Raw genomic sequence first — 15,428 nt, forward strand, 5'->3', positions numbered from 1 at the left:
TATACAGATAGCGGTTTAGATATTTCCATGTTTATAGAGATTGCGGTGTAGATATTTCCAGGTTTATACAGATAGCTGTGTAGATATTTCCATCTTCATGCAGATGGCGGTTTAGACATTTCCATCTTTAGACACATGTCGGTGTAGATATTTCCATGTTTACACAGATAGCGGTGTAGATTTTTCCATGTTTACGCAGATAGCGGTGTAGATATTTCCATGTTTATACAGAGAGCGGTGTAGATATTTCCATGTTCATACACATGGCGGTGTAGATATTTCCATGTTTATAGAGATGGTGGTATAGATAATTCCATGCTTATACAGGTGGCGGTGTAGTTATTTCCATCTTTATACAGATGGCGGTGTAGATATTTCCATGTTCATACTCAAGGCGGTGTAGATATTTCCATCTTTATACAGATGGCGGTGTAGATATTTCCATGTTTATACAGATGGCAGTGTAGGTATTTCCATGTTAATAGAGATGGCGGTGTAGATATTTCCATGTTTATACAGATAGCTGTGTAGATATTTCCATGTTTACACAGATAGCTTTGTAGATATTTACATCTTTCTACAAATGGCAGTGTAGGTTTTTCCGTGTTTATATAGATGGCGGTGTAGATATTTCCATGTTTATACACATGGCGGTGTAGGAATTTCCATGTTTATAGAGATGGTGGTGTAGATATTTCCATGTTTGTAGAGATAGCGGTGTAGTTATTTCCATGTTTATACAGAAGTCGGTGTAGATATTTCCATGTTTATAGAGATGGCGGTGTAGTTATTGCCATGTTTATTGAGATGGCGGTGTAGATATTTCCATGTTTATACAGATAGCGGTGTAGATATTTCCATGTTTATACAGATAGCTGTGTAGATATTTCCATCTTTATACAGATGGCGGTGTAGATATTTCCATGTTTATACAGAAGGAGTTGTAGATATTTCCATGTTTGTACAGATGGCGGTGTAGATATATCCATGTTTATACAGATGGCGATGTAGATATTTCCATGTTTATACAGATGGCGGTGTAGGTATTTCCATGTTTATAGAGATGGCGGTGTAGATATTTCCATGTGTATAGAGATAGCGGTGTAGTTATTTCCTTTTTAATAGGCATTGCAGTGTAGATATTTCCATGTTTATAGAGATAGAAGTGTAGATATTTCCTTGTTTATACAGATAGCGGTGTAGATATTTCCATGTTTATAGAGATAGCAGTGTAGACATTGCCACGTTTATACAGATAGCGGTGTAGATATTTCCTTGTTTATACAGATAGCGGTGTAGATATTTCCATGTTTATAGAGATAGCGGTGTAGACATTTCCAAATTTATACAGATAGCGGTGTGGATATTTAAAGGTTCATAGAGATGGTGGTGTAGATATTTCCATCGTTATACAGATGGCGGTGTAGATATTCCCATGTTCATACAGATGGCGGTGTAGATATTTCCATGTTTATACAGAAGGCGGTGTAGATATTTCCATGTTTATAGAGAGTGCGGTGTAGATATTTCCATGTTTATACAGATAGCGGTGTAGATATTTCCACGTTTATACAGATAGCTGTGTAGATATTTACATCTTTATACAAATCGCGGTGTAGATATTTCCATGTTTATATAGATGGCGGTGTAGATATTTCCATCTTTATACAGATGGCGGTGTAGGTATTTCCATGTTTATAGAGATGGTGGTGTAGATATTTCCATGTTTATAGAGATAGCGGTGTAGTTATTTCCATGTTAATAGGCATAGCGGTGTAGATATTTCCATGTTTATACAGATAGAGGTGTAGATATTTCCTTGTTTATAGAGATAGCGGTGTAGACATTGTGACGTTTATACAGATAGCGGTGTAGATATTTCCATGTTTATAGAGATGGCGGTGGAGATATTTCCATCTTTATACAGATGGTGGTGTAGATATCTCCATGTTCATACAGATGGCGGTGTAGATATTTCCATGTTTATAGAGATGGCGGTGTAGATATTTCCATGCTTATACTGGTGGCGGAGTAGATATTTCCATCTTTATACAGATGGAGTTGTAGATATTTCCATCTTTATACAGATGGCGGTGTTGGAATTTCCATGTTTATAGAGATGGCGGTGTAGATATTTCCATGTTTATAGAGATAGCGGTGTAGTTACTTCCATGTTAATAGGCATAGCGGTGTAGATATTTCCATGTTTATAGAGGCAGAGGTGTAGATGTTTCCTTGCTTATACAGATAGCGGTGTAGATGTTTCCATGTTGATAGAGATAGAGGTGTAGATATTTCCATCTTTATACAGATGGTGGTGTAGATATTTCCATGTTCATACAGATGGCGGTGTAGATATTTCCATGTTTATAGAGATGGCGGTGTAGATATTTCCATGCTTATACAGGTGGCGGAGTAGATATTTCCATCTTTATACAGACGGCGTTGCAGATATTTCCATCTTTATACAGATGGCGGTGTAGATATTTCCATGTTTATAGAGATGGCAGTGTAAATATTTCCATGTTTATGGAGATCACATTGCAGTTATTTCAATGTTAATAGGCATAGCGGTGTAGATATTTCCACGTTTATAGAGATAGAGTTGTAGATATTTCCTTGTTTATACAAATAGCGGTGCAGATATTTCCATGTTTATAGAGATAGCGGTGTAGACATTGCCACGTTTATACAGATAGCGGTTTAGATATTTCCATGTTTATAGAGATTGCGGTGTAGATATTTCCAGGTTTATACAGATAGCTGTGTAGATATTTCCATCTTCATGCAGATGGCGGTTTAGACATTTCCATCTTTAGACACATGTCGGTGTAGATATTTCCATGTTTACACAGATAGCGGTGTAGATTTTTCCATGTTTACGCAGATAGCGGTGTAGATATTTCCATGTTTATACAGAGAGCGGTGTAGATATTTCCATGTTCATACACATGGCGGTGTAGATATTTCCATGTTTATAGAGATGGTGGTATAGATAATTCCATGCTTATACAGGTGGCGGTGTAGTTATTTCCATCTTTATACAGATGGCGGTGTAGATATTTCCATGTTCATACTCAAGGCGGTGTAGATATTTCCATCTTTATACAGATGGCGGTGTAGATATTTCCATGTTTATACAGATGGCAGTGTAGGTATTTCCATGTTAATAGAGATGGCGGTGTAGATATTTCCATGTTTATACAGATAGCTGTGTAGATATTTCCATGTTTACACAGATAGCTTTGTAGATATTTACATCTTTCTACAAATGGCAGTGTAGGTTTTTCCGTGTTTATATAGATGGCGGTGTAGATATTTCCATGTTTATACACATGGCGGTGTAGGAATTTCCATGTTTATAGAGATGGTGGTGTAGATATTTCCATGTTTGTAGAGATAGCGGTGTAGTTATTTCCATGTTTATACAGAAGTCGGTGTAGATATTTCCATGTTTATAGAGATGGCGGTGTAGTTATTGCCATGTTTATTGAGATGGCGGTGTAGATATTTCCATGTTTATACAGATAGCGGTGTAGATATTTCCATGTTTATACAGATAGCTGTGTAGATATTTCCATCTTTATACAGATGGCGGTGTAGATATTTCCATGTTTATACAGAAGGAGTTGTAGATATTTCCATGTTTGTACAGATGGCGGTGTAGATATATCCATGTTTATACAGATGGCGATGTAGATATTTCCATGTTTATACAGATGGCGGTGTAGGTATTTCCATGTTTATAGAGATGGCGGTGTAGATATTTCCATGTGTATAGAGATAGCGGTGTAGTTATTTCCTTTTTAATAGGCATTGCAGTGTAGATATTTCCATGTTTATAGAGATAGAAGTGTAGATATTTCCTTGTTTATACAGATAGCGGTGTAGATATTTCCATGTTTATAGAGATAGCAGTGTAGACATTGCCACGTTTATACAGATAGCGGTGTAGATATTTCCTTGTTTATACAGATAGCGGTGTAGATATTTCCATGTTTATAGAGATAGCGGTGTAGACATTTCCAAATTTATACAGATAGCGGTGTGGATATTTAAAGGTTCATAGAGATGGTGGTGTAGATATTTCCATCGTTATACAGATGGCGGTGTAGATATTCCCATGTTCATACAGATGGCGGTGTAGATATTTCCATGTTTATACAGAAGGCGGTGTAGATATTTCCATGTTTATAGAGAGTGCGGTGTAGATATTTCCATGTTTATACAGATAGCGGTGTAGATATTTCCACGTTTATACAGATAGCTGTGTAGATATTTACATCTTTATACAAATCGCGGTGTAGATATTTCCATGTTTATATAGATGGCGGTGTAGATATTTCCATCTTTATACAGATGGCGGTGTAGGTATTTCCATGTTTATAGAGATGGTGGTGTAGATATTTCCATGTTTATAGAGATAGCGGTGTAGTTATTTCCATGTTAATAGGCATAGCGGTGTAGATATTTCCATGTTTATACAGATAGAGGTGTAGATATTTCCTTGTTTATAGAGATAGCGGTGTAGACATTGTGACGTTTATACAGATAGCGGTGTAGATATTTCCATGTTTATAGAGATGGCGGTGGAGATATTTCCATCTTTATACAGATGGTGGTGTAGATATCTCCATGTTCATACAGATGGCGGTGTAGATATTTCCATGTTTATAGAGATGGCGGTGTAGATATTTCCATGCTTATACTGGTGGCGGAGTAGATATTTCCATCTTTATACAGATGGAGTTGTAGATATTTCCATCTTTATACAGATGGCGGTGTTGGAATTTCCATGTTTATAGAGATGGCGGTGTAGATATTTCCATGTTTATAGAGATAGCGGTGTAGTTACTTCCATGTTAATAGGCATAGCGGTGTAGATATTTCCATGTTTATAGAGGCAGAGGTGTAGATGTTTCCTTGCTTATACAGATAGCGGTGTAGATGTTTCCATGTTGATAGAGATAGAGGTGTAGATATTTCCATCTTTATACAGATGGTGGTGTAGATATTTCCATGTTCATACAGATGGCGGTGTAGATATTTCCATGTTTATAGAGATGGCGGTGTAGATATTTCCATGCTTATACAGGTGGCGGAGTAGATATTTCCATCTTTATACAGACGGCGTTGCAGATATTTCCATCTTTATACAGATGGCGGTGTAGATATTTCCATGTTTATAGAGATGGCAGTGTAAATATTTCCATGTTTATGGAGATCACATTGCAGTTATTTCAATGTTAATAGGCATAGCGGTGTAGATATTTCCACGTTTATAGAGATAGAGTTGTAGATATTTCCTTGTTTATACAAATAGCGGTGCAGATATTTCCATGTTTATAGAGATAGCGGTGTAGACATTGCCACGTTTATACAGATAGCGGTTTAGATATTTCCATGTTTATAGAGATTGCGGTGTAGATATTTCCAGGTTTATACAGATAGCTGTGTAGATATTTCCATCTTCATGCAGATGGCGGTTTAGACATTTCCATCTTTAGACACATGTCGGTGTAGATATTTCCATGTTTACACAGATAGCGGTGTAGATTTTTCCATGTTTACGCAGATAGCGGTGTAGATATTTCCATGTTTATACAGAGAGCGGTGTAGATATTTCCATGTTCATACACATGGCGGTGTAGATATTTCCATGTTTATAGAGATGGTGGTATAGATAATTCCATGCTTATACAGGTGGCGGTGTAGTTATTTCCATCTTTATACAGATGGCGGTGTAGATATTTCCATGTTCATACTCAAGGCGGTGTAGATATTTCCATCTTTATACAGATGGCGGTGTAGATATTTCCATGTTTATACAGATGGCAGTGTAGGTATTTCCATGTTAATAGAGATGGCGGTGTAGATATTTCCATGTTTATACAGATAGCTGTGTAGATATTTCCATGTTTACACAGATAGCTTTGTAGATATTTACATCTTTCTACAAATGGCAGTGTAGGTTTTTCCGTGTTTATATAGATGGCGGTGTAGATATTTCCATGTTTATACACATGGCGGTGTAGGAATTTCCATGTTTATAGAGATGGTGGTGTAGATATTTCCATGTTTGTAGAGATAGCGGTGTAGTTATTTCCATGTTTATACAGAAGTCGGTGTAGATATTTCCATGTTTATAGAGATGGCGGTGTAGTTATTGCCATGTTTATTGAGATGGCGGTGTAGATATTTCCATGTTTATACAGATAGCGGTGTAGATATTTCCATGTTTATACAGATAGCTGTGTAGATATTTCCATCTTTATACAGATGGCGGTGTAGATATTTCCATGTTTATACAGAAGGAGTTGTAGATATTTCCATGTTTGTACAGATGGCGGTGTAGATATATCCATGTTTATACAGATGGCGATGTAGATATTTCCATGTTTATACAGATGGCGGTGTAGGTATTTCCATGTTTATAGAGATGGCGGTGTAGATATTTCCATGTGTATAGAGATAGCGGTGTAGTTATTTCCTTTTTAATAGGCATTGCAGTGTAGATATTTCCATGTTTATAGAGATAGAAGTGTAGATATTTCCTTGTTTATACAGATAGCGGTGTAGATATTTCCATGTTTATAGAGATAGCAGTGTAGACATTGCCACGTTTATACAGATAGCGGTGTAGATATTTCCTTGTTTATACAGATAGCGGTGTAGATATTTCCATGTTTATAGAGATAGCGGTGTAGACATTTCCAAATTTATACAGATAGCGGTGTGGATATTTGAAGGTTCATAGAGATGGTGGTGTAGATATTTCCATCGTTATACAGATGGCGGTGTAGATATTCCCATGTTCATACAGATGGCGGTGTAGATATTTCCATGTTTATACAGAAGGCGGTGTAGTTATTTCCATGTTTATAGAGAGTGCGGTGTAGATATTTCCATGTTTATACAGATAGCGGTGTAGATATTTCCACGTTTATACAGATAGCTGTGTAGATATTTACATCTTTATACAAATCGCGGTGTAGATATTTCCATGTTTATATAGATGGCGGTGTAGATATTTCCATCTTTATACAGATGGCGGTGTAGGTATTTCCATGTTTATAGAGATGGTGGTGTAGATATTTCCATGTTTATAGAGATAGCGGTGTAGTTATTTCCATGTTAATAGGCATAGCGGTGTAGATATTTCCATGTTTATACAGATAGAGGTGTAGATATTTCCTTGTTTATAGAGATAGCGGTGTAGACATTGTGACGTTTATACAGATAGCGGTGTAGATATTTCCATGTTTATAGAGATGGTGGTGGAGATATTTCCATCTTTATACAGATGGTGGTGTAGATATCTCCATGTTCATACAGATGGCGGTGTAGATATTTCCATGTTTATAGAGATGGCGGTGTAGATATTTCCATGCTTATACTGGTGGCGGAGTAGATATTTCCATCTTTATACAGATGGAGTTGTAGATATTTCCATCTTTATACAGATGGCGGTGTTGGAATTTCCATGTTTATAGAGATGGCGGTGTAGATATTTCCATGTTTATAGAGATAGCGGTGTAGTTACTTCCATGTTAATAGGCATAGCGGTGTAGATATTTCCATGTTTATAGAGGCAGAGGTGTAGATGTTTCCTTGCTTATACAGATAGCGGTGTAGATGTTTCCATGTTGATAGAGATAGAGGTGTAGATATTTCCATCTTTATACAGATGGTGGTGTAGATATTTCCATGTTCATACAGATGGCGGTGTAGATATTTCCATGTTTATAGAGATGGCGGTGTAGATATTTCCATGCTTATACAGGTGGCGGAGTAGATATTTCCATCTTTATACAGACAGCGTTGCAGATATTTCCATCTTTATACAGATGGCGGTGTAGATATTTCCATGTTTATAGAGATGGCAGTGTAAATATTTCCATGTTTATGGAGATCACATTGCAGTTATTTCAATGTTAATAGGCATAGCGGTGTAGATATTTCCACGTTTATAGAGATAGAGTTGTAGATATTTCCTTGTTTATACAAATAGCGGTGCAGATATTTCCATGTTTATAGAGATAGCGGTGTAGACATTGCCACGTTTATACAGATAGCGGTTTAGATATTTCCATGTTTATAGAGATTGCGGTGTAGATATTTCCAGGTTTATACAGATAGCTGTGTAGATATTTCCATCTTCATGCAGATGGCGGTTTAGACATTTCCATCTTTAGACACATGTCGGTGTAGATATTTCCATGTTTACACAGATAGCGGTGTAGATTTTTCCATGTTTACGCAGATAGCGGTGTAGATATTTCCATGTTTATACAGAGAGCGGTGTAGATATTTCCATGTTCATACACATGGCGGTGTAGATATTTCCATGTTTATAGAGATGGTGGTATAGATAATTCCATGCTTATACAGGTGGCGGTGTAGTTATTTCCATCTTTATACAGATGGCGGTGTAGATATTTCCATGTTCATACTCAAGGCGGTGTAGATATTTCCATCTTTATACAGATGGCGGTGTAGATATTTCCATGTTTATACAGATGGCAGTGTAGGTATTTCCATGTTAATAGAGATGGCGGTGTAGATATTTCCATGTTTATACAGATAGCTGTGTAGATATTTCCATGTTTACACAGATAGCTTTGTAGATATTTACATCTTTCTACAAATGGCAGTGTAGGTTTTTCCGTGTTTATATAGATGGCGGTGTAGATATTTCCATGTTTATACACATGGCGGTGTAGGAATTTCCATGTTTATAGAGATGGTGGTGTAGATATTTCCATGTTTGTAGAGATAGCGGTGTAGTTATTTCCATGTTTATACAGAAGTCGGTGTAGATATTTCCATGTTTATAGAGATGGCGGTGTAGTTATTGCCATGTTTATTGAGATGGCGGTGTAGATATTTCCATGTTTATACAGATAGCGGTGTAGATATTTCCATGTTTATACAGATAGCTGTGTAGATATTTCCATCTTTATACAGATGGCGGTGTAGATATTTCCATGTTTATACAGAAGGAGTTGTAGATATTTCCATGTTTGTACAGATGGCGGTGTAGATATATCCATGTTTATACAGATGGCGATGTAGATATTTCCATGTTTATACAGATGGCGGTGTAGGTATTTCCATGTTTATAGAGATGGCGGTGTAGATATTTCCATGTGTATAGAGATAGCGGTGTAGTTATTTCCTTTTTAATAGGCATTGCAGTGTAGATATTTCCATGTTTATAGAGATAGAAGTGTAGATATTTCCTTGTTTATACAGATAGCGGTGTAGATATTTCCATGTTTATAGAGATAGCAGTGTAGACATTGCCACGTTTATACAGATAGCGGTGTAGATATTTCCTTGTTTATACAGATAGCGGTGTAGATATTTCCATGTTTATAGAGATAGCGGTGTAGACATTTCCAAATTTATACAGATAGCGGTGTGGATATTTGAAGGTTCATAGAGATGGTGGTGTAGATATTTCCATCGTTATACAGATGGCGGTGTAGATATTCCCATGTTCATACAGATGGCGGTGTAGATATTTCCATGTTTATACAGAAGGCGGTGTAGATATTTCCATGTTTATAGAGAGTGCGGTGTAGATATTTCCATGTTTATACAGATAGCGGTGTAGATATTTCCACGTTTATACAGATAGCTGTGTAGATATTTACATCTTTATACAAATCGCGGTGTAGATATTTCCATGTTTATATAGATGGCGGTGTAGATATTTCCATCTTTATACAGATGGCGGTGTAGGTATTTCCATGTTTATAGAGATGGTGGTGTAGATATTTCCATGTTTATAGAGATAGCGGTGTAGTTATTTCCATGTTAATAGGCATAGCGGTGTAGATATTTCCATGTTTATACAGATAGAGGTGTAGATATTTCCTTGTTTATAGAGATAGCGGTGTAGACATTGTGACGTTTATACAGATAGCGGTGTAGATATTTCCATGTTTATAGAGATGGCGGTGGAGATATTTCCATCTTTATACAGATGGTGGTGTAGATATCTCCATGTTCATACAGATGGCGGTGTAGATATTTCCATGTTTATAGAGATGGCGGTGTAGATATTTCCATGCTTATACTGGTGGCGGAGTAGATATTTCCATCTTTATACAGATGGAGTTGTAGATATTTCCATCTTTATACAGATGGCGGTGTTGGAATTTCCATGTTTATAGAGATGGCGGTGTAGATATTTCCATGTTTATAGAGATAGCGGTGTAGTTACTTCCATGTTAATAGGCATAGCGGTGTAGATATTTCCATGTTTATAGAGATAGCGGTGTTAGACATTGCCACGTTTATACAGATAGCGGTGTAGATATTTCCAAGTTTATAGAGATGGCTGTGTAGATATTTCCATGTTTATACAGATAGCTGTGTAGATATTTCCATCTTTATACAGATGGTGGTGAAGATATTTCCATCCTTATACAGATAGCAGTGTAGATATTTCCATGTTTATACAGATGGCGGTGTAGATATTTCCATGTTTATAGAGATTGCGGTGAAGATATTTCCATGTTTATAGAGATAACGGTGTAGTTATTTCCATGTTAATAGGCATAGCGGTGTAGATATTTCCATGTTTATAGAGACAGAGGTGTAGATATTTCCTTGTTTATACAGATAGCGGTGTAGATGTTTCCATGTTTATAGAGATAGCGTTGTAGACATTTCCAAATTTATACAGATAGTTGTGTAGATATTTAAAGGTTCATACAGAAGTTGGTGTAGATATTTCCATCCTTATACAGATAGCGGTGTAGATATTTCCATGTTTGTACAGATGGCGGAGTAGATATTTCCATCTTTATACAGATGGCAGTGTAGATATTTCCATCTTTATACAGATGGCGGGGTAGATATTTCCATGTTCGTACTCAAGGTGGTGTAGATATTTCCATCTTTATACAGATGGCTGTGTAGATATTTCCATCTCTATACAGATGGCAGTGTAGGTATTTCCATGTTTATAGAGATGGCGGTGTAGATAATTTCATGTTTATACAGATAGCTGTGTAGATATTTCCATCTTTATACAGATGGCAGTGTAGATGTATCCATGTTTATACAGATGGCGGTGTAGATATTTCCATGTTTATACAGATGGCAGTGTCGATATTTCCATGTTTATAGAGATGGCGGTGTAGATATTTCCATGTTTATACAGATAGCTGTGTAGATATTTCCATGTTTACACAGATGGCTGTGTAGATATTTACATCTTTCTACAAATGGCAGTGTAGATATTTCCATGTTTATATAGATGGCGGTGTAGATATTTCCATGTTTATACAGATGGCGGTGTAGGAATTTCCATGTTTATAGAGATGGCGGTGTAGGTATTTCCATGTTTATAGAGATAGCGGTGTAGTTATTTCCATGTTAATAGGCATAGCGGTGTAGATATTTCCATCTTTATAGAGATAGAGGGTAGATATTTCCTTGTTTATACAGGTAGCGGTGTAGATATTTCCATGTTTATAGAGATAGCGGTGTAGACTTTGACACGTTTATACAGATAGCGGTGTAGATATTTCCAAGTTTATAGAGATGGCTGTGTAGATATTTCCATGTTTATACAGATAGCTGTGTAGATATTTCCATCTTTATACAGATGGTGGTGAAGATATTTCCGTCCTTATACAGATAGCGGTGTAGATATTTCCATGTTTATTCAGATGGCGGTGTAGATATTTCCATGTTTATAGAGATGGCAGTGTTGATATTTCCATGTTTATAGAGATAACGGTGTAGTTATTTCCATATTAATAGGCATAGCGGTGTAGATATTTCCATGTTTATAGAGACAGAGGTGTAGATATTTCCTTGTTTATAGAGATAGCAGTGTAGATATTTCCATGTTTATAGAGATAGCGGTGTAGACATTTCCAAATTTATACAGATATTTGTGTAGATATTTAAAGGTTCATACAGATGGTGGTGTAGATAATTCCATCCTTATACAGATAGCGGTGTAGATATTTCCATGTTTGTACAGATGGTGGAGTAGATATTTCCATTTCTATACAGATGGCGGTGTAGATATTTCCATGTTCATAGAGATGGCGGTGCAGATATTTCCATGTTTTTAGACATGGCCGTGTAGATATTTCCATTTTTATACAGATAGCGGTGTAGATATTTCCATGTTTACACAGATAGAGGTGTAGATATTTCCTTGTTTATAGAGATAGCGGTGTAGATATTTCCATGTTTGTACAGATGGCGGTGTGGATATTTCCAACTTTATAGAGATGGTGTTGTAGATATTTCCATGTTCATAGAGATGGCGGTGTAGATATATCCATGTTCATACAGATGGCTGTGTAGATATTTCCATCTTTATACAACTGGTGGTGCAGATATCTCCATGTTTATACAGAAGGCGGTGTAGGTATTTCCATCTTTATACAGATGGCAGTGTAGATATTTCCATGTTTTTGTAGATGGCGGTGTAGATATTTCCATGTTTATACAGTTAGCTGTGTAGATATTTCCATCGTTATACAGATGGCGGTGTAGATATTTCCATGTTCATACAGATGGCGGTGTAGATATTTCCATGTTTATACAGATGACGGTGTAGTTATTTCCATGTTTACACAGAAGTCGGTATAGATATTTCCATGTTTATATAGATGGCGGTGTAGATATTTCCATGTTTTTAGACATGGCGGTGTAGATATTTCCATGTTTATACAGATAGCGGTGTAGATATTTCCATGTTTACAGAGATAGAGGTGTAGATATTTCCTTGTTTATAGAGATAGCGGTGTAGATATTTCCATGTTTATACAGATGGCGGTGTAGATATTTCCATCCTTATACAGGCAGCGGTGTAGATATTTCCATGTTCATAGAGATGTGGGTGTAGATATTTCCAAGTTCATACAGATGGCGTTGTAGATATTTCCATGTTTTTAGACATGACGGTGTAGATATATCCATGTTTATACAGATAGCATAGTAGATATTTCCATGTTCATACAGTTAGCTGTGTAGATATTTCCATCGTTATACAGATGGCGGTGTAGATATTTCCATGTTCATACAGATGGTGGTGTAGATATTTCCATGTTTATACAGATGACGGTGTAGTTATTTCCATGTTTATACAGAAGGCGGTGTAGATATTTCCATGTTCATACAGATGGCGGTGTAGATGTTTCCATGTTTTTAGACATGACGGTGTAGATATATCCATGTTTATACAGATAGCGGTGTAGATATTTCCATGTTTAAACAGTTAGCTGTGTAGATATTTCCATCGTTATACAGATGGCGGTGTAGATATTTCCATGTTCATACAGATGGCGGTGTAGATATTTCCATGTTTATACAGATGATGGTGTAGTTATTTCCATGTTTACACAGAAGTCGGTGTAGATATTTCCATGTTCATAGAGATGGCGGTGTAGATATTTCCATGTTTTTAGACATGGCGGTGTAGATATTTCCATGTTTATACAGATAGTGGTGTAGATATTTCCATGTTTACAGAGATAGAGGTGTAGATATTTCCTTGTTTATAGAGATAGCGGTGTAGATATTTCCATGCTTATACAGAAGGCGGTGTAGATATTTCCATCTTTATACAGATGGCGGTGTAGATATTTCCATCTTTGTACATATGGCGGTGTGGATATTTCCATGTTCATAGAGATGGCGGTGTAGATATTTCCATGTTTTTAGACATGGCGGTGTAGATATTTCCATGTTCATACAGATAGCGGCGTAGATATTTCCATGTTTACAGAGATAGAGGTGTAGATATTTCCTTGTTTATAGAGACAGCGGTGTAGATATTTCCATGTTTATACAGATTTCAGTGTAGATATTTCCATCCTTATACAGATAGCGGTGTAGATATTTCCATGTTTGTACAGATGGCGGTGTGGATGTTTCCATCTTTATACAGATGGCGGTGTAGATATTTCCATGTTCATAGAGACGGCTGTGTAGATATTTCCATGTTCATACAGATGGCGGTGTAGATATTTCCATGTTTTTAGACGTGACGGTGTAGATATATCCATGTTTACACAGATAGCGGTGTAGATATTTCCATGTATATACTGTTAGCTGTGTAGATATTTCCATCGTTATACAGATGGCGGTGTAGATATTTCAATGTTCATACAGATGGCGGTGTAGATATTTCCATGTTTATACAGATGGCAGTGTAGGTATATCCATGTTTATATAGATGGCGATGTAGATATTTCCATGTTTATACAGATGGCAGTGTAGATATTTCCATGTTTATAGAGATGGCGGTGTAAATATTTCCATGTTTATGGAGATCCCGTTGCAGTTATTTCCATGTTAATAGGCATAGCGGTGTAGATATTTCCATGTTTATAGAGATAGAAGTGTAGATATTTCCTTGTTTATACAGATAGCGGTGTAGATATTTCCATGTTTATAGAGATAGCGGTGTAGACATTGCCACGTTTATACAGACAGCGGTGTAGATATTTCCTTGTTTATACAGATAGCGTTGTAGATATTTCCATGTTTATAGAGATAGCGGTGTAGACATTTCCAAATTTATACAGATAGCGGTGTGGATATTTAAAGGTTCATAGAGATGGTGGTGTAGATATTTCCATCGTTATACAGATGGCGGTGTAGATATTCCCATGTTCATACAGATGGCGGTGTAGATATTTCCATGTTTATACAGAAGGCGGTGTAGATATTTCCATGTTTATAGAAAGTGCGGTGTAGATATTTCCATGTTTATACAGATAGCGGTGTAGATATTTCCACGTTTATACAGATAGCTGTGTAGATATTTACATCTTTATACAAATGGCGGTGTAGATATTTCCATGTTTATATAGATGGCGGTGTAGATATTTCCATCTTTATACAGATGGCGGTGTAGGTATTTCCATGTTTATAGAGATGGTGGTGTAGATATTTCCATGTTTATAGAGATAGCGGTGTAGTTATTTCCATGTTAATAGGCATAGCGGTGTAGATATTTCCATGTTTATACAGATAGAGGTGTAGATATTTCCTTGTTTATAGAGATAGCGGTGAAGACATTGTGACGTTTATACAGATAGCGGTGTAGATATTTCCATGTTTATAGAGATGTCGGTGGAGATATTTCCATCTTTATACAGATGGTGGTGTAGATATCTCCATGTTCATACAGATGGCGGTGTAGATATTTCCATGTTTATAGAGATGGCGGTGTAGATATTTCCATGCTTATACTGGTGGCGGAGTAGATATTTCCATCTTTATACAGATGGAGTTGTAGATATTTCCATCTTTATACAGATGGCGGTGTTGGAATTTCCATGTTTATAGAGATGGCGGTGTAGATATTTCCATGTTTATAGAGATAGCGGTGTAGTTACTTCCATGTTAATAGGCATAGCGGTGTAGATATTTCCATGTTTATA

This window comes from Gorilla gorilla, chromosome 2 (assembly GCF_029281585.2).
Source record: "Gorilla gorilla gorilla isolate KB3781 chromosome 2, NHGRI_mGorGor1-v2.1_pri, whole genome shotgun sequence".
In the NCBI taxonomy this organism is placed as follows: domain Eukaryota; kingdom Metazoa; phylum Chordata; class Mammalia; order Primates; family Hominidae; genus Gorilla; species Gorilla gorilla.